Raw genomic sequence first — 19,284 nt, forward strand, 5'->3', positions numbered from 1 at the left:
CTTTACAGGAGCTTAATAAAATTCATTGAATTGAAATTGAATTCATTCAACATCCAGTTGGCAAATACAAACTTACCATGTACTGTGTGCCAAGTTCTAGGCTAGAGGCGGTGGAGGTGAAAAATGAAGGGACCAGTTTAAACTTAAAATTAAGAGCCAGGAAAATGAAGTTTATATGCATCAGTTTGCCTGTGGCATAGAGTTGAGTTCTTAATGGAAGCACTGAGAGAGGAAAGGCAGATTGAAACAGAAGGTAGTGAGGAAGTCCTGGAAGTTTTTGTGAAGAATTGTAATGTGATCTGAACTTCACTTTAGAAGGATTTCATTTAGGCCGGGCACGGTGACTCACGCCTGTAATCCCAGCACTGTGGGAGGCCAACGTGGGCGGATCACTTGAGGTCAGGAGTTCGTGGCCAGCCTGGCCAACACGGTGAAACTCTGTCTCTACTAAAAATACAAAAATTAGCCAGATGTGGTGGCTAGTGCCTGTAATCCCAACTACTCAGGAGGCTGAGACAGGAGAATCATTTGAACCTGGGAGGCAGAAGTTGCAGTGAGCTGGGATTGTGCCACTGCACTCCAGCCTGGGCAACAGAGCAAGACTCCGTCTCAAGAAAAAAAAAAAAAAGATTTCATTTAGTTGCAAGGTACAGACACTGGGAGCAGATGACAGTAGTATAGCAAAATCTCTAAGGAAAGTCACTGAATCTTTTTTTTTTTTCTGAGACGGAGTCTCGCTGTCACCCAGGCTGGAGTGCAGTGGCGCGATCTTGGCTCACTGCAGGCTCCGCCCCCGGGGTTCACGCCATTCTCTTGCCTCAGCCTCCCGGGTAGCTGGGACTATTTGAAGGCTCCTGGCAAAAACCTTGTTTCCATTAAGGAGTGAAAGGCAAAAAAATGACAACTGAAACTCACAGGAGATCAAAATAAACACAGAAATTCCAATTTACTTATTTACTGTGAGAAGTATCACTGTCACATAAACTGGAAATTCTGTTAATAACGTATTCTTTCTATGAATAGAATGGAAAATCATGACAAGTAGCTCTTTTAGAATTTACAAGAGAACCATCATAAGGACTCAAGCTTAGTTTCTCTGATGGATGCAAACTCTTTCTATAGCCAGGCTCAGGGAAATCAGGGGATTGCCCAGTCAACATGGAATGAGGATGAATTGTTCTTCGGCTTTGGAATTACTGGCAGACATGAAACTGAGATAGCCTGCTGGCCTGTTTTACAATAGGAATTTAGAGTTTACCAGAGATTCTCAGCCTGGATTAGAATCTCCTGGAGAGTATTTTAAAAATACCAAGGCTGGGTGCCACCCCAGGTGAATTAAATCAGAATCTCTTCAGGTAGAGATCAGGTATTGTTATGAGCCAGGTAGTTTTCAAGAGCTCCCCAGCAGAGCTATCATTTTGAATTGGTCCGAAGATAAGTCTTGGAAGGGCCGTTATTCAATGGCCTCTGGAACTCTCCCTTTTGAACCTCTCGAGATGACCAGCCCTTGTAAGTTTGACACGACCTTGTTCCATATTTCATCTTTCTTTGGATAATTTAATGTATTCTAAGAGGTTCCAGAGGAGAGGCTTCCCACAGGCCTTGGAGCAATCCTGCTTTTAACCCATGATGTCCGTCTCTGCTCCTACTCATGAAGTGTGAGTATGACTTTTTTATAGTGGGCAAGAGTTTCCCTCATTTTGAAGTTCTTGGCGTGATGTGGTGTCTCACTAGGAAATGAACTGAAGGGAAATGAGCCTGAGAAAGGCAAGGCTGGCTGGAAACCTATGCTGTAGTTCAGGCACTAGATTGTAAGTAGGATGATAACAGTGGGGCAGAAAGGAAATAGAAGGCGCAGAGAAGGAACAGGGAAAGGAATGGAAGATTAAATTAACTGTATTGGTCCAGATTATTCTTTTAATACTAAATAAAACATTTTACAGAGAAATAATTGAAGTCATTAGGGGAGGGCAGATTCACAGAGCATCACAACTTCAGAAAATTATGTGGAAATTGATCTGTTACATGATTCAATGATAGTCTAACCTAAGGTTTTAATTTATCAGGTGAATAATTGTTTTTCCTAATGTAATTTTGAATATATCACCTTTTTTGGTCCCTGAATTATATATGATATAGCTATTAGACTATTAGCTTACAGAACAGAAAGCTAAGCTATCAATAAATGAATTTGGAAGCCCTGGCAATCACTCTGGATAATGCAGGTTTAGACTACACATACACATACACCCATGCAAGATATAACTCGATAACTCTACACTCTATTCAAAATGATTTCTGATCTGGTGGTACTAAACAATTTTGCACCCCTTGGCTTTTCTTCACATATGCAGGCAAGGAGTTAAGAAACAAATAAATGAAACAAAAAATGTTTTAAAAATTAACCACAAGAATGAGCGTCTCCTAATCTCTTCAAAACGTTTGTTTTTCAGATAGGGGCTATAATTGTTTGATTTACACTAGTGTTTCCAGAGATCTTTAGAGGCAACATGTTGTCTACCCAATCCCTTTCATGTTTTTCCCTCTGTGTTCAAGGATATAGCACAATCACTTGACTATGTAAACAGCTACCCTGCTGAGTTAATAATAGCCAGCATGCATATTATTTCATTTTAAAAGTTTCCTCTTTCACTCTTTGGACTCAATGACAATATCTAGATCACAAAACAAACCAAATAGAAAAGTTTTTAAGAGAGGCAAAACATAATATCTAAACTTTTAGAAAACTGAACATTTGCCCAGTTTTAAACATGATACCTTGAAATCACCGATTTAAAAATATATATATATTTTACAGTTTATAAGTCTTTACTGAGGGCCCTGAGGATAGTGCCAAAGTTATACAGCAAGCTATGGGGACTGAACCTCTTGAAACACAGCATCATCCAATACAAATACCTATGGGGACTGGGCTTTAATCAGTCTTGGTGGGATCTAGAAACAGAACACTGGAAGTAGTAGACACTCTTTGGGAGGTTCATTTGCTCTATCATACCTGCTGTCTCCATTTTCACCAGTCAACTTTTGCTGCAGCAGTGAAGCATTCCCCCAAACCTCCGAGGCTTACAACAATAAATAGATATTTCTGCCTTGAGATATGCAGCATAAATGTGACATATCTGGCTTAGGCTTGGCTCTGGTCGAGATCTGTGCTCTGTGTCTCTCATTCTGTGTTTTTCATGCTAAAAGGCAAGGATACAAGGGGATAAGTGGGAACACAGCATGCCTTTTAAAACTTCTGCTCAGAACTGGAAGAGTATTCCTTCCCCCCAAGTCCCATTGGTCAAAGCAAGTCACATGACCAAACCTAAAGTTAAGGAGATGGCATCATATACTTTTCCACAGTGAACATGACAAGAGTAGGAAGGGAAGGACAAACTGTGAGAAATAGCATGATTCACCATCCCCTATCTCTAAAAGCTAGCAACCCACATTCCCAGGGCTAGGGCTCAGGCAGAAATGTTTATCAGTGCTGTTGGAACAGAAGACCCAATTTAAAAAGCCATTATCACAATCATGAAATAATGCAGTCTGACCTTACCATTTGAAAACATAAAAAGTAAAGCAAACTGGCTTTATCATATTTGGTAGGCAGCCTGTAAAGTGCCCCCCATGAGGCCAGCCTGTGCAGTCTCCTCTCGTTGAGTGTGGACTGGGCCTAACAACCCCCTTCTAATAAATAGAAGATGGCAAAAGTGATGGGATATCACTCCTGAAAATTAGGTTACAAAAACACTGTTATTTTCTATCTTTCTCTTTCTCTCTCATTCTTCTCATGCTGGGGAAAGCAAGAAATTTGCAAAGAAAGCAAAATTTACCATGATGTGAGAGGCTGAGGTGGCAAATTACTAATGTCATCAGCTAACAATCTTGTGAGTAAATTTGGAAGCCCAGCATAGCCTTGTTCTGACTGCAGCCCTGACCAAGACCTTGACTGCAGCCTTTTGAGGGATCCCTGAATCAGAGGCATGCAGCCAAGTCTCGCCCAGATTCCTGACCCATAGAAAGTGTGAGATAATAAATATTTGTTATGTAGTCATAAATACTATCCCATATGAATAATTAAGTTGGCGAGCCTCGTTGACAATTTTGTGACTTACTAAATGAAATGCTATTATTACAAAATGATACTTGAATCTAAAGAAAAAAGAAAAACAATTGATCTATCTATCTATTGATGAACCTGAGTTAAATTACTAAGAATGACATTATTCTGCCTCATAGTTGGACATATCCGGAATAAATTTTATTTGTACTCATTTAATGAAGCAACAATATCTATTTCATAAGGGATAAAAGAATGATGATTACTAAAGACAAAGCGACAATGATGATGTCAGCACTAAGAAAACTGTCCACATTCTGACAATTTAGCTAGAATATGTCACATATGAACTTTCCTTGAAATTTTATTTCTATGTAAAACTCGTTAAATTCTCCAGAAAGTGCGTACATGAAGATTCCAAATATTTAAGAGTCACTTTTCAGTTAGCAAACTTATATATATATATATATATATATATATATAACTATTTAGTTGATAGTTATATTTGTTTTAGGATTGTAGACCAGATTTTCTATAGATTTCTATATTACTTCAGGTTTAGTCACTTGCATAACTAAAAGAGGAATACCTCTTCATGTTTTCTTATTCATTCTTTTATTTCTCCCTTTCCTATTCTGGGCTACAGGCTGTGCCTGGCACATTGTTAGTACTTGGTAAATGCTTATGGAATGAAGGAAGGGAGAAAAGAAGAAGGGAGCTGAAGTTCAGAGACTGAGAGTGTATCAATGTGGTATGCTATATATTTTCCCTTTTTAGAAACATACTCCTCAGGTTCATAGACTATAAAAATTGAACAATAAACATGAGATTTGTCTGAATAACACTCAACATTCCGTTATGTATAGGAAGTCTTAGTGTGTCCCCTTTCTGTACTGAGGATCATGGGTACACTATAAAGTTCATTTAATTAACTACCTCTGATAATCTTCTCCCTGCTTCATGCTACTTTCTTTCTTTTCCCTATTGGCAGTTTCTTGTGGGAATTGCCTTGGGTGAAAGTCATTCTTGCAAGAAAGTTAGTTTTCTTTAAAAAAACAAAAAATTTAATGTTCTTAGCAATCAAAACAGCAATAAAAGCAATAGAAGATGTAATTCCTATACAAGGTGTATAAGTTAAACATGCAACTATAGAGCTCTTAATAGTATTTAGCACTGCTATCATTAACTAGTTTCTGTAAAAGCCAAAAAGCTGGCATATTAGGTAATTTGCGAAGTACTTTATTATCTGATCTCTTTTACCAAGTTACTTTCCATTTCCTGTCAGACTCCATGCCAGGCAAAATAGAGATGTTTTTTGTTTTTTTGTTTTGTGTGGGTGTGTGTGTTTTGTTTGTTTGTTTTGTTTTGTTTTTTGTTTTGTTTTGACTAGAATGATTTCTCCCAACCTTATTTACCTTGCAGACTCCAGCTTATTTTTCAATGTTCAATTTAGGCCAAACCCTGAACCAAAACTGTTCAGGGAGACCCCCAGACTGCTATGCAAATATGACAGTCTCAGCCAATCCCATGAGGAGCTCTGAAGCAAATATCACTGTGATAATTGATTTTATGTGTCAACTTAGTTAGGCTATGGTATCTAGGTATTTGGTTAAACATTTTTCTAGATATTTCTGTGAAGGTATTTTTAAAATGAGATTAACACTTAAATCAGCAGACTTTGAGGGTAAAGCAGATTGTTCTTCATAATGTAGGTGAGCTGCATCCCATCAGCTGAAAGCTTTAAGAGAAAAAGATTGGCCTCTCCAAAAGAAGAGGGAATTATGCCAACAGCCTGGCAGCCTGTGGTATTTATTATGGCAGCCTGATATAATTTGGCTGTGTCCCCACCCAAATCTCACCTTGATTTGTAATTCCCATAATCCCCACGTGTCATGGGAGGGAACTAGTGGGAGGTAATTTAATCACGGGGGCAGTTACTCTCATGCTGTTCTCAAGATAGTGATGGTTTTATAAGGGGCTTTCCCCCCTTTTGCTCAGCACTTCTCCTTGTTGCTGCCCTGTGAAGAAGGACGTGTTTGCTTCCTCTTCTGCCATGATTGTAAGTTTCCTGAGGCCTCCCCAGCCCTGCAGAACTATGAGTCAATTAAACCTCTTTCCTTTATAAATTACCCAGTCTCTGACATGTCTTTATTAGTGTGTGAGAACAGACTAATACACAGCTCTAGTAAACAAACACCATCACCAATTCTCAGCTGGGTAGAAACGACCAGGCCCTAGTAACTTCTGTCCTCAGTCATTGGATGGGGGCTGCCTCGGAAGAAAGTGGTCTCTACTTAAAAGCTGCAGTAGATCTCAAAGATGCTGCAGCTAGAAGCTGTCATTTGACTGTCCTTCTCACAGCTGAATGGCAATTTTTCTTAAAGGATGAACCAAACAGTGCACCTATCTGGCTGCCACATGTGAGAAGAAGGAAACAAAGATAACACATAAGAAAAGGCAAGAAAACATTATGCTTCACCAACAAACATGAGACAACCCTGCTAATGTTATAATTCATGGTGGTTATGTTTGTGATGAATTTGTATTGAGCCAATTTCGTTAAGCTGGAACAACATTTCTAAGAATTCCCTTTCCTACATAGATCCAAGCTAGTGTGGGCTACCAAAAATGTTTTGCATGAGATTTAGAAAAGGGAAGTAGAATAGCAACCACATTCTTTTTATGCTCAGGTCAAAGCAGGGCATGAAGCACCGTTGCAGCTCACACATACTATGATCTGATGGCTCATCCTAATGGCAAGGCAATAACTGGTCCTACAGCTCTCCCCAGATCCACTGGATCTCTTCCATCAACTTCTTTAGATACTGAGCCAGGTACATGTTTAGCTCCTTGCTTAAGGGTCCTGTATTAGTCAGGGTTCTCCAGAGAAACACAACCAATAGGATAGATAGATAGATAGATAGATAGATAGATAGATAGATAGATTATTATGAGGAACTGGCTCATGCAATTATGACGACTAAATCCTATGATCTGCTGTCTTCAAGCTGGAGACACGGGAAAGACACAGAGCTATACTTCCAGTTCTGAAGGCCTGAGAACCAGAAGAACCAATGATGGGAGTTCTAGTCTGAGGGAAAGAGAAGATCAATGTTCCAGGTCAAGCATTCAGGCTGAGAGTGAAAATTCTCCCTTCCTTCACCCTTTACTTCTCTTCAGGCCCTCAATGGATTGCATAATGCCCACTCACATTGGGGAGGGCAATTAGCTTTACTTAATCTACTGATTCAAACACTAATCTCATCCAGAAACACCCACACAGACACACCCAGAAATAATGTTTAACCAAAAATCTGGGCACCCAGTAACCCAATCAAGTTGACACATAAAGTTAACTGTTCCAAGCACCAACTTTTCCTGCAGGACAATCCTATCATCACGGTTGGAGGCTTCCCATCAGTGAGAGACACATGCAGGTTTCAGTGTGTCCTCATAGGTTTCGCTTATTCTCTCAGGTTCTAGTTTGTTCCTGCTTCCCCCACTTCATGTTTTTCTGCCCTTGCTGACTGCCTGCCCTGCTGAATTCAGGCTGTAGCTCTAGAGGCAAAAGAAACAATCTCCCATAAACTGTTCAAATAGCTCCCACAAATGTGTAAGGTCAAATTCCTAAACAATCTTCCTTCTTAAATACATCTCTTAGTGGTTCTGCTTTCTGTTCAAACCTTGACTGATACAATAATTATTCTTAGGGAGAAGAATGGCTTAATTTATAGCCAACCTGAAATTTATCTAGGAATTGCTTTGCAAGACTATGGCTTGAGGTCATTAAAATTTGGGGATTGCAAATTCATGGGGTGTTCTGCCATGCTCCCTGCTTCACCTGAGGCAGGCATTACTAATCAATCATAGTATTTTTTCCTGTTGGCTGGATGCACTCAGAATTTTTCTCATTATAGTGTTCTAGGCAAGCCTTAAAATTTGATTATGTTTAGCTTTTTATTTGAAACCTGTTTTTGTTAGTAAACATGAGGGACTCACATAATGTACATTTTATTTCAGAAAGCATCAAATTTTAATATCAGCTTCAGAAAGCTTTATGGAAATCATCATAACATGTTTCTTAACGATGAGCTTAAAAAATAACTAGAACAAAATGTAAGAAGAAAGAGGGGACATCATATTTTTTGCTTGGGCTCTTGTAGTGGACTGAATGATGGCCCACAAAAGGTATGTTCACATCCTCATCCCCAGAACCTGTAATATTATCTTAATTGGAAAAAGCATCTTTTCAGATGTAATTAAAAATCTTTTTTGTGTGTGTGACAGGGTCTCACTCTGACACTCAGGCTGGAGTGCAATCATACCTCTCTGTAATGAAGTCCTACACTCAAGTGATCCTCCTACCTCAGCCTCCTGAGTAGCTGGGACTACAGGCATGCTACCACGTTCAGCTACTTTTTTAAATTAATCATGTTGCCCAGGCTGGTCTCAAACTCCTGGGCTCAAGTCATCCTCCTGCTGTGGCCTCCAAAAGTGTTGGAAAAGAATCTTAAGATCAGGAGGTCATTGCGGATTATCCAGGTAGGCCCTAAATCCAACAAAAAAATGTCTTTATAAGAGAAAGGCAGAGGGAAATTTGAAACAGACAGAATAGGAAAGGACAGACAGAAAAGGAGGAGGCAGTGTGACCACAGAGGCAGAAACTGATGTGATGTTGGACAAGTTAACGAATGCCTATTGTTTTCACTGTCTCCTATTTACCCCATTGGTGGGAGAGGGATCCCCACCCCAAGATTATTGGGGTGGCTGAAGACATGACACCCGTCACTGAAGAGATGAGATCAACAGCAGTTTATTTGTCACATATACTCACAGCCTGGGGAAGAGGATACCACAGGCCATGCAGGGTCACATGGGGATTGTACGTGGTAACAGAATGAACAACCAGAGGCAGTGGGAGGCAGGCTCTGTAGTGTCAAGAGGATTAAGTACATCATGGTTCCTGTGGGGAGATGACTGGCTGAATAATTCGATGGGCTGGCAGAGAACTGAAATCCACTACTCAAGGATAAGTAGGCACTGTGCCTGATCCCTTTCATAAGGTGGGTTATCTGTCTAGAGAATCTGATCTGCGGTAGCAGAATGGGGAAAGGAGGTCGCAGTTAGACCATTCAAGGCTCTCTTAATTCATCAGATAGATGTCAAGACAGCACAGAAAGTTGGGCCTTAATTTTAGGTACTATTCTACACCTATGGGCACCTGAATCTAGAAAAGCAAGTGACTGATTGTCACCTAGAAACTTCAGGGGGTATGTGGCCCTGCTGACACCTTGAATTTGGCTTTCTGGCCTCTAGAACTACTGTGAGAGAATAAATTTATACAGTGTTAAGCCACCCAGTTTGTGGTATTTGTTATAGCAGCCACAGGAAACTAATACAGCTCTCTAGCATTTCCCCAAACTAAAAGAACAATGAGTATTTTTGGTTGGAAAACAGGATCTGGCTTGCTTCAAGATGATATACTTAAGGTAATATGAAGAGAGGCAGAGCCATCATCTCTTAAAGGGCAAAGGTGAGAAAAATCAGAGACCTCCACCTGTCTATTATTAAAATTCTAAGATTAACTGTATCTTCATTACCAACAATTAGTCTTTAACATCAAATGAGTCATTAATGTATAATATATGCATTGAAATTATCACTTTGTATATAAATCCTATGCTTTTGTCCTTTAAGATGTATTATCTTATTATTTTAGTATCCTTTTGCTACTTATCTTTTTTGATCCTTCTGTTCTCTTAATGAATGTTTTTGAGGATTTAGAAAACTATTTCCCTGTGAATGGTTTTCTGATTTTCTTTGGAAAGAGATAGAAGACTTTTCTAAACTTTATTTTAATCGTATATTTATGAGAGACTTTTTCAGACATGCTTTGCAGCTTGAATTTTTTATTATACTGTATCCAAGGTTTCATATCTTATTACATTTTTGTGTGCATAGTTTCTTATTACAATGTGTTTTCTATAGTTGTTTAAAGCCACAGTTTAATCAGAAATTAGAATGTGCCAGTCTTTTATTTCTGTTGTGTATGTAGGCCACCAATACAACTCATTATAATAGTTGCCTTTTTATTTTTGTATATGTTGGGTCTTTTGTTTGGATCCTTAATTTCTTTGGGAATGATTCCTATGAGAGTAATTTTTATAGAAAATGGAACTTTAATAGAAAATGGTTTTAATTACCGTATATGTCATATTCTTCCTCAGATTTTCATACATTTTTACATCTCAATTGTGAAGTTCAAATTTGAAAGTTTCCAGCATTTATTTTATTTATTGCTCCCAAGTTGTCCATTCTACCATAATCCTTTTGCTATTTTCTTTTTTGATCTGCAATATGACAAGGAAATTTAAATTATTTTATACACACATATTTTATATATACACATTAGGGTCTCCCAATTTAGTGCATTAAAACACCTTTCTTGGCTGGGCATGGTGGCTCATGCCTGTAATCCCAGCACTTTGGGAGGCCTTGAGACCAGCCTGGCCAACAAGGTGAAACCCCGCCTCTACTAAAAATACAAAAATTAGCCAGGCGTGGTGGCAGGCACCTGTAATCCCAGCTACTTGGAAGGCTGAGGCAGGAGAATCACTCAAACACAGGAGGCAAAGGTTGCAATGAGCCAAGATCGCGCCATTGCACTCCAGCCTGGGCAACAAGAGTGAAACTCCATCCAAAAAAGAGAAAAGAAAAACACAACCTTTTTTTTGCTTGTTTTCCACAGTTTTTTGATGTAAGGATCATTTTTCAAACAGCTTCATTAAGCTATAATTCACATACCATAAAATTTATCCATTTAAAGTCTACATTTCAATGGTTTCTGGATTGTGTATTTAATTCATGATTAATTCCTTATATAGGAGTCCCCTTTAAAGACAATAATTTCAATGGGTAGTGCATGGAGGATTGGGAACCAATGGGTACCAACCAGAAGTGAGAGAGACACTTTCCTCTCAGACCACCAGCACTTACTGGAAGTACACAGACCTGGAGTACCCAGACCTTGGCAAAGGCTGAAGCTCAAACATGGGCTTGGTTGAAAGTCTGTGGACAGGACTCAGTTATCGCTGACGTAGAGGCTAGACATGGGTCCAAAAACTGAAAATTAAAAATAAGTGACAATCTGCACATCAAATCGTGGGATCCATAATCTCCTTCACCTAACCTGCTCTTCCAAATGCCAACAACCAGGATCACACACACACAGACACACACACTCACTGATTCCCACATGCAGGCATGTATGAGCAAGAAATTAGATGATTCTTTTCTGGAAAAATTGAATATCCCAGAAACAAAGACTTCCACATATGACATTTAGTGGTTTCCCAATACAAATGGGGCAAGCCCAACACAACTCACAGAGCTTCAATTCATGTTTTTGGTACTTCACATTTCAACATGAACAGAGTCAAAGATCCCCAGACATTTAAGGAAAGTGTTAATATAAAAGAGACCAAAATACAAACACACACACAAGCACACAACACACAACACTCACACACACGACTTGGAGAAAATGGTAGAGACGTACCATGGGGAACAAAAGAACTTCAAAGAGAACAAAACACTATACAAGAAAGGAGGCATACATTTGATGACTTGCCTCAGTGGTGAACAAATATAACAATTATTATTAATTATAATATAATTAATTATTATAATAATGTAAAGGCAGACTGAGTAAGGTGATATAACTATAGTGATGGGAAGAAAGGGTGGAGTAATATTTTTAAAAAAGCTAAATCACCTACATCATAAGTAAGTCAATAGCTAACATCTAAATTGATAAATAAATAGACAGCAGAATAAGCTAGGTAAGGGGCAACTACCATGTTCCGGTACATGCTGCAGGGCTGGAGAACCAACATCCAGCAGGGTTGTAGGCTGTGACTGCTGAGCCAGACCCTGGCGCCTCTGGATTATCCGAGATTTGTGAAGTCTGTGGATGAACACGTTTGCAGACTGACTGTTACTCTTCACTAGGATCCCAAAGTCCCCAAGGCATGAACATTATCCCACCCCTAATGGCTGGCAGCCTCTCAGAGAACCCCCTCAACCCCACCCAATCTGCCCTACTTTGTGCAGTGCCCTCAGATGCACAACATCCCTGTCTGTAAGGACAACACACATGGCAACTTTCAGATGACTGTGACCCCAAAAGTAGAGGGGTACATCTGGGCGCTGCTGAAGGATGTGGAGGATTTTCTGAGCCCACTGCTGGAAAAGACACCCGTTCCTGTGTACCCGTACCCGTACCTCAGCCAGGTCAATGAGGTGACAGGTATGCTGCAGGTCAGGGGAGACTTTTTTTTTTTTTTTTCTGAGACAGAGTCTCGCTCTGTTGCCCAGGCTGGAGTGCAGTGGCGTGGCGCGATCTCGGCTCACTGCAACCTCCACCTCCACCTCCCGAGTTCAAGCGATTCTCCTGCCTCAGCCTCCTGAGTAGCTGGGACTCAGGCGCACGCCGCCACGCTGGCTAATTTTTGTATTTTTAGTAGAGACGGGGTTTCACCGTGTTGGCCATGAAGGTCTCGATTTCCTGACCTTGTGATCTACCCGCCTCAGCCTCCCAAAGTGCTGGGATTACAGGCATGAGCCACCACGCCCGGCCGGGAGACTTTGATCAGTAGCTCAAGCCTGACTCCTGGAGAAGGGTTTCTGAGGCCCAGCTGAACAGCCTGCACCATGGCATCTCCCACGGACTGGAGTCCAGAAGACCTCAGGAAGAGGGAATGTTGCCCAAGGCTAGTGCTGGATTACAAGTAAACCCTCACTCCTGTTGATTCCAGGCCACTGTCAAGTCTACAGCCTCAGCAAGGAAAAGGAGCCCGATACGCTGATCCTGTGTCACAAGCCCTAGCAATCATTAATGCAACTTTCTATTTGGCTATATATACTATTTAAGTCACTAAAATTTGTACAATATTTACAAATTAAATAATCATCTGAAGCTGTGCAAAAATAAATCGCAAATATGAGTATATTGTTTTACAATATTGAGGAAAGTATCAAAATTAATAGCTAAACCAGTTGTAAGTGGCTGATTCCAGGAAGAGGGATGGTATTAGGATGGTGGGTGGGACCTGTTAAGGAGGAAACTGGTTAAAAGATTACTGTTTTTCATTGTAAGCCTTTTAGGGCTATTTTAATTTTTAGTATGTTTTACTTAGATAAGGAATAAAAACTAATGTAAAAGAAAAAAATCCGGTTATAGTGTTTTAATTAGCATTGTTTGGTTTGTTTTCTAAATTATAGTTTCAAAGACAGACGGCAAAGACTTTGGGGCAGATAACTATGTAAATTGACTAATCCTTGGAATACTTGCTTTTTTTCTTTCTTTCTTTCTTTCTTTCCTCTTTCTCTTCTTTCTTTCTCTTTTTCTTTCTTTCTTTCTCTCTTTCTTTCCTCTTTCCTTTCTTTCTTTCTCCCTCTCTCTCCTTTCTCTCCTTCCTTCCTTTCTTTCCTTCCTTCCTTCCTTCTTTCTTTCTTCTTTCTCTCTTTCTCTCTTTCAGATGCAGTGGGGGGGATTCTCCTTATATTGCCCAGCCCAGACTCAAACCCCTGCAAAGAGCCTTCCACCTCAGCCTCTACAGTGGGTGGGGCTACAGGCATGCGACACTGCATCCAGCTAATCCTGCAAATATTGTTCAGTAAACCGGTTAGGTATCCAAGGGAGAGAATACAGTCATAGGTTCTTAGTTTCTATTTGTGATTGGGCTGGTAAAGCCCCTTCCTCATCCCTCTTTTTCTCTCATCCCTGGAGACAGAAACTAAAAACCATGCCTTCAGGCTGCTAAAAGCCTAAAACAAAACAAAACAACAGAACTGCAACAACAACAACGAAATAAGGTGGCTTGGACAAGCTTGAGAATTTCTTTAGATGATTCTTCAGCAGGGAGAGGGGAAGTGGAGAGTGAGAACATATAATTTCTTAAGAAAATAAACTCCGAAGTTTAAAAAAGAAGTCAGGCAATACTTTCTTTTTTTTTTTTTTTTGAGACGGAGTCCCGCTCAGTAGCTCAGGCTGGAGTGCAGTGGCGCGATTTCCGCTCACTGCAAGCTCCGCCTCCCGGGTTCACGCGCCATTCTCCTGCCTCAGCCTCCCGAGTGGCTGGGACTACAGGTGCCCGCCACCACGCCTGGCTAATTTTTTGTATTTTTAGTAGAGACGGGGTTTCACCGTTAGCCAGGATGTCTTGATCTCCTGACCTCGTGATCCGCCCGCCTCAGCCCCCCAAAGTGCTGGGATTACAGGCGTGAGCCACCGCGCCCGGCCGGAAGTCAGGCAATAATTTATACTACAAGAAGGAAATAAAAACCCCAAGGGGTGGTAATGACAATGATTGTCTGAAACAGACACGCCTGGATCACCTAGAGTGTGAGGAGAGTTCAGGTAACCAGCACTGGCCCTCTCGCTTCTGGGCAGCCTCTCCTTCTCATTCAGCTCCTGGTTCCTCACCACTTTCCGCTGTCCCGGCGTCCCGCCTTTCTTCCCTTCCCCCCCGCCGGCCCCCCCGCCCTTTCCCCTCAGGTGCCTTTCCCCTGCTGCAACTTTTGCTCGTACTAGCCATAATGTGACCTGAAAGGTTTCCTTTTTTTAGGTATACCTCATTTAATAAATAGGTGATGAGCGAAATGGTAAAAATTTATCTGTTTCAATAAAAATAATTTATATTAAACCCACGGAGACCAAAAGAACTATGTACATTTTGTACTTGCATAAGAACATTTGTTGCTCTGGGTGGGAGTGACAGTGATGCCCAACAATAAAAGAAGATTTGCCATCCCAGATTTCAAAGAAGATAAATGCACAGGTGTGTTTTCCAGCAGGCTGTGGCTGGTGAATACGCAGTGTAAGGGCTTTAATGGGCAGACACGTAGACTTTTAACTTGCTGCTCTTCTAAGCACTGTGCCACAGATTTGGACTTAATCACTGCAGGTATTTTCCAGCTGATGATCTTTCAGGTGGGAATAGAGAGAACGTTTAGATCTCTACTCTTGACTTTCCCAAACTATTTTTGGCATTATGTCGTCTGATTGATGACTTAGTCCTTGTTCTACCTTGCAGAGAACAGAATTTCCCAACCCTTTTAAATGTTAACATTTAATTACTGTAATTCTTGAGAAACATCTATAACCATTTTAATCTAGAAGTTTTAGGCTTTTTGAGTGGCAAGCTACCTGTTTTTCTTTGTGTTTTACATAACTAAATAATTTTCCTAGAAAAAGAGTGATTGATGAAGAAATTTTACTTTAATATACATTTGAAACACATATTCTATTTAAAATATCATTACCTGACATTTTATTTATTTTATTCTCTCTCTGTTTCTTTCTCTTCCCCATAATTCTGGGGCTTACAGAATCAGTGGAATTTCCTTCCCTTCCCTTTCTGGTACTCGATGTTTGGGTTAAACATGAAATCGGTCTTTTTGCTCCCTGTACTGAGAACTGCCCATATTAGCATGTACTGGCTTATCACTGCAAGTCATCTTGTATTGGGTTCAATGACCAGGCTTTTGCCTTGTTCTTTGTAGGCCAATGTACCAGGTGTCAGAGTAGATAGCTACAGAAAAACTATGACAACTCGGGTAATCAAGGAGGTGGCCGTTGCTAAGCAACAGAGAGGTAAGCAGGATGTCTTGTGCTTGGGTCTTGGCAGTGTACTAGGAATAAAGAAGACCCGCCAATCATTCCTTGTCCTCAGGGCACTGATTCAACATGCAGGTGCAAGGTGGGCCCAGAATGTGGAGATTCAGGACCAGCACCTGGCTTCTCTCCCAGTCCTTAGTTTGCAGCTCACCATCACTCCTTTCCCTGATTCCGTGTGATGACAATGGGGTTCCTTGTGCCTCAGTAAGCATCTCTTTCCCCCAGTACATTCTCCTTCCCCCCACCAACACATTTTATTTTTGACTCAGCTTCTCATTGGTCCTCGTTGAAATCTTGTTTAATTCTTGAGATCCTTCTTAGAGCCCCTAACCTTAAACCCAGCCTTCAACATATACTTCGAGTTAGACAACTGCCTTCCAGCTATCCTCTGCCCTAACTGCTCCACCATTGAGTCCCCATATATGTTGGGGCTTCCTATATTTGCCGTGGTCTGTGACTGACAGTGACCATTTCCTGGCTCTTTTCTGCATCTCACACAGTTTCCACCTTGCCTGACTAGGAGGGTCTAATACCCAGACTCCAGACCTCACTTCCCCTTCTACCTGCAATCCTTTCCCCACATACACCCAAATTCCAGTGCCCATGCCTCTTCGACACATCCTGAGAGATGATGGCACTAGCTATTTATTTCCTGCACTAATGTTCTTATTTTGACCCTTTGTTCTCAACATGGAGGCCCCACTGGTGCTTCTGGTGTGGGCTAGAGTGCATGGATCAGACACTGTGAATTATCAGAGGACTTCTAATTTATAAATGGGCTCTATTTCCCAGCAAGATTGATTCCAGACAATATCCAAGTCTACAGGAGCATACATTTCAGAGTTAATGTTACACATTTTAGTTGGGCTCTCCTGTCAGCCTACAAAAAGCCTGTTTGATCCAAAACGTATTAGAGGTACCATACTCAAGCTTTATTTCAACTCTGACAAAAATTGGTTCTCTGAGGAAATGGAATTTGAGTTTTCAGTAGCAGTCCCAGGATCAAGCTCCCAAGCTTCAGCAGTTGGACAGGAATTTCTGTCATTTCTAATCAGGGTTGGTGGAATTAGAAAGGCACTGTTGGAATGCAAAGAGTTAATTATAGCTGGGATAGGAATGGAAGGGTTAGGAGCGAGCTGCCTTCTGTTACTGCTTCCAGGAACTGAGGGGTGGACAGTCCAGCTGGTAGAGATGCAGAGATAGAAAAGACACTGTTGAGAAGCCTCACACCTGAACTGTCAATGTGATTGGTAAGATAAAGGGGCAGCAAGTTAACATGGCCCAGGATGTTCATAGCGGGGCTTGTTATGTCAAATCTGGATATGTGGGGTGAGTGAGGCACCTCACTTCACATTATGCACAATTCGGTGATTTGTTAATACTTCATGGTTTAATTGCTGCATTCTGTCTCACAAAAATGTAATATTTTTGTCACCTTCAAAAAAACCCTATCGCCCACATTACATACAATAACACATTATACTGATAAGACCACAGAACAATAATATAATCAAGGATGAATACTGTTATATCCCACAAAAATAAAGCCAGACTGTAATTAACAAACTCAGTGACTCAAGTGGCGTATAATATTTCTAAGCTTGTGGGATTTAAGGGTACTACAAATGCAATCATTTTTACTTCTCTAAATTGATAGTACTCACAAGAATTAGTATTTAAATACAATTCCACAATACTCTTGACTAATGTGGCAAGATAACCCAAGAGAAAAATTTTTAGTCAGGGTTAGTCAAGGTGTGTTACTGTGTGTATTAGTCAGGGTTCCCCAGAAAAACAGAACCAATATAATCTACAGAGAGAGAGAGAGAGAGAAAGAGGAAGAGATTCTCTATGAGGGATGGGCTCCTGCGATTGTGGAGGCTGAGAAGTCCCACTACTGCCACCTGGAGGCCCAGGGAAGCGGGTGGTGTAGCTCCAATCTATAAGCCCAAAGGCCTAAGAACCAGGGAGGCCGCTGGTTTAAGTCCCAGTTTGAGTCCGAAGGCCCAAGAACCAGGAGCATAATGTTCAAGGGGAGGAGAAGATGGATGTCCCAACTCAAGCAGAGAGCAAATTCGTCCTTCTTCTGCCTTTTTGTTCTATCTGGGTCCTCAAGGGATGCTGAATGATGCTCACCCACACTGGTGGGGGCAATCTTTACTCAGTCTACTGCACTAGAAGAGATTCAGATGCTAATCTCTTATCGAAACACCCTCACAGACACACCCAGAAATGTTTTACCAGCTATCTGGGTGTCCCTGAGCTCAGTCAAGGTGACATGTAAAATTAACCATCACATTACGTCTCATGTTTTTATAGTCTCAACACAAAACAATAAGAGATATTACTCCTAATTCCCTGTCCCAATCCTGACCCATCTCCTTCTAATGATACACACATCAAAAGAAAGCTGAACTTTCCCTGTCCCAGAACTGTGTTATGAGAATTTTGTTTTCCAAAACCTGGGCAAAAAGCAGACTTATCCATCAAGGCTTTTTTAAATCAAGCATTAAAGAGTGGCTATTTTATTTATGGGTAGCGTGTGAACACCCAGGAGCTGAAGAAGCTGTCCCAGTGATTGTTGGCCAGACCTGCCACCTTTAAACAGACCCTGCTGCCAGGAGCTGAGGACCCTATAATTAATTGAACACCAGAGCAGGGGCATAGTCAGTGCATTTGACACTAGGAATCAATCTTTTTTTTTTTTTGACACCCTTACCTGTGTAAGATAAAATTATGTTTAGAATAATCACATAATAATTACTTCCTTGATTCCCTCCCTAGTTTTAAAACAATTAACAATTAAGAATATAAAATTTCAATTTAAAAGAGTTTATGCAAATTGATCTAGAATATTTCACTTAGGAGCAGTATGCACTTGGATTCACTGTTTTAAATTTTAAACACAAATAAAAATTCCAAGTTACCATATGGAAAGGGAGAATTGAAATGACTGAAGCTCTCTTTATTCATCTGTACAATCGCTGTGTTATCACTGCTTCTTTTGAACCTACTGTTTCAATGCAGGAATATGTAACACCACAGAGATTCACGTCAATGATTCCGAAGCTTTAGAAATTTGTCACTAACCAAATGTGTAAGACTAATCTATGGCAGTGGTGAAGTGGGGCGAAACAACTGAATAACAGAAGGTTCTTCTATTTAAAGTCCATGTAGAATGAAATATTTATTAAAGCATAAGTAATGAAAAGTGCTAATTTGTAGCTTACATAGATATTGTTAAATCTCAACAATATTCTTAGAAATTGTTTAGACTTTAGACCCACAACTTTCTTTTTCATGATGGAGTATTTTTCACTGACATTGTTTGAAATAGCCAGGACACGGTGATAATAAAAAAGCAGAGTGATTTTTAAATTAGCATTATTATTGTTTTTAATTACCTACAAAAATGCAACCTCTTATGCCTGCACCTGGGCATAAGACTGTTCCCGCAAATTGTTTAAAATTGCATAATCTCTCCAGGACATTTGCACTAACAGGGGAAGAGGTAAAGCTCTCCCAACATGTGACTAAG

The 19,284-nt window shown here is 40.5% G+C and overlaps 1 pseudogene; it reads left to right on the forward strand.

The window, feature by feature from the left end:
* Positions 1-11,923: 11,923 nt before the first annotated feature.
* Positions 11,924-15,925, forward strand: LOC100582165 (annotated as a pseudogene).
* Positions 15,926-19,284: the final 3,359 nt, after the last annotated feature.

This window comes from Nomascus leucogenys, chromosome 18, assembly GCF_006542625.1.
Source record: "Nomascus leucogenys isolate Asia chromosome 18, Asia_NLE_v1, whole genome shotgun sequence".
Lineage (NCBI taxonomy): Eukaryota > Metazoa > Chordata > Mammalia > Primates > Hylobatidae > Nomascus > Nomascus leucogenys.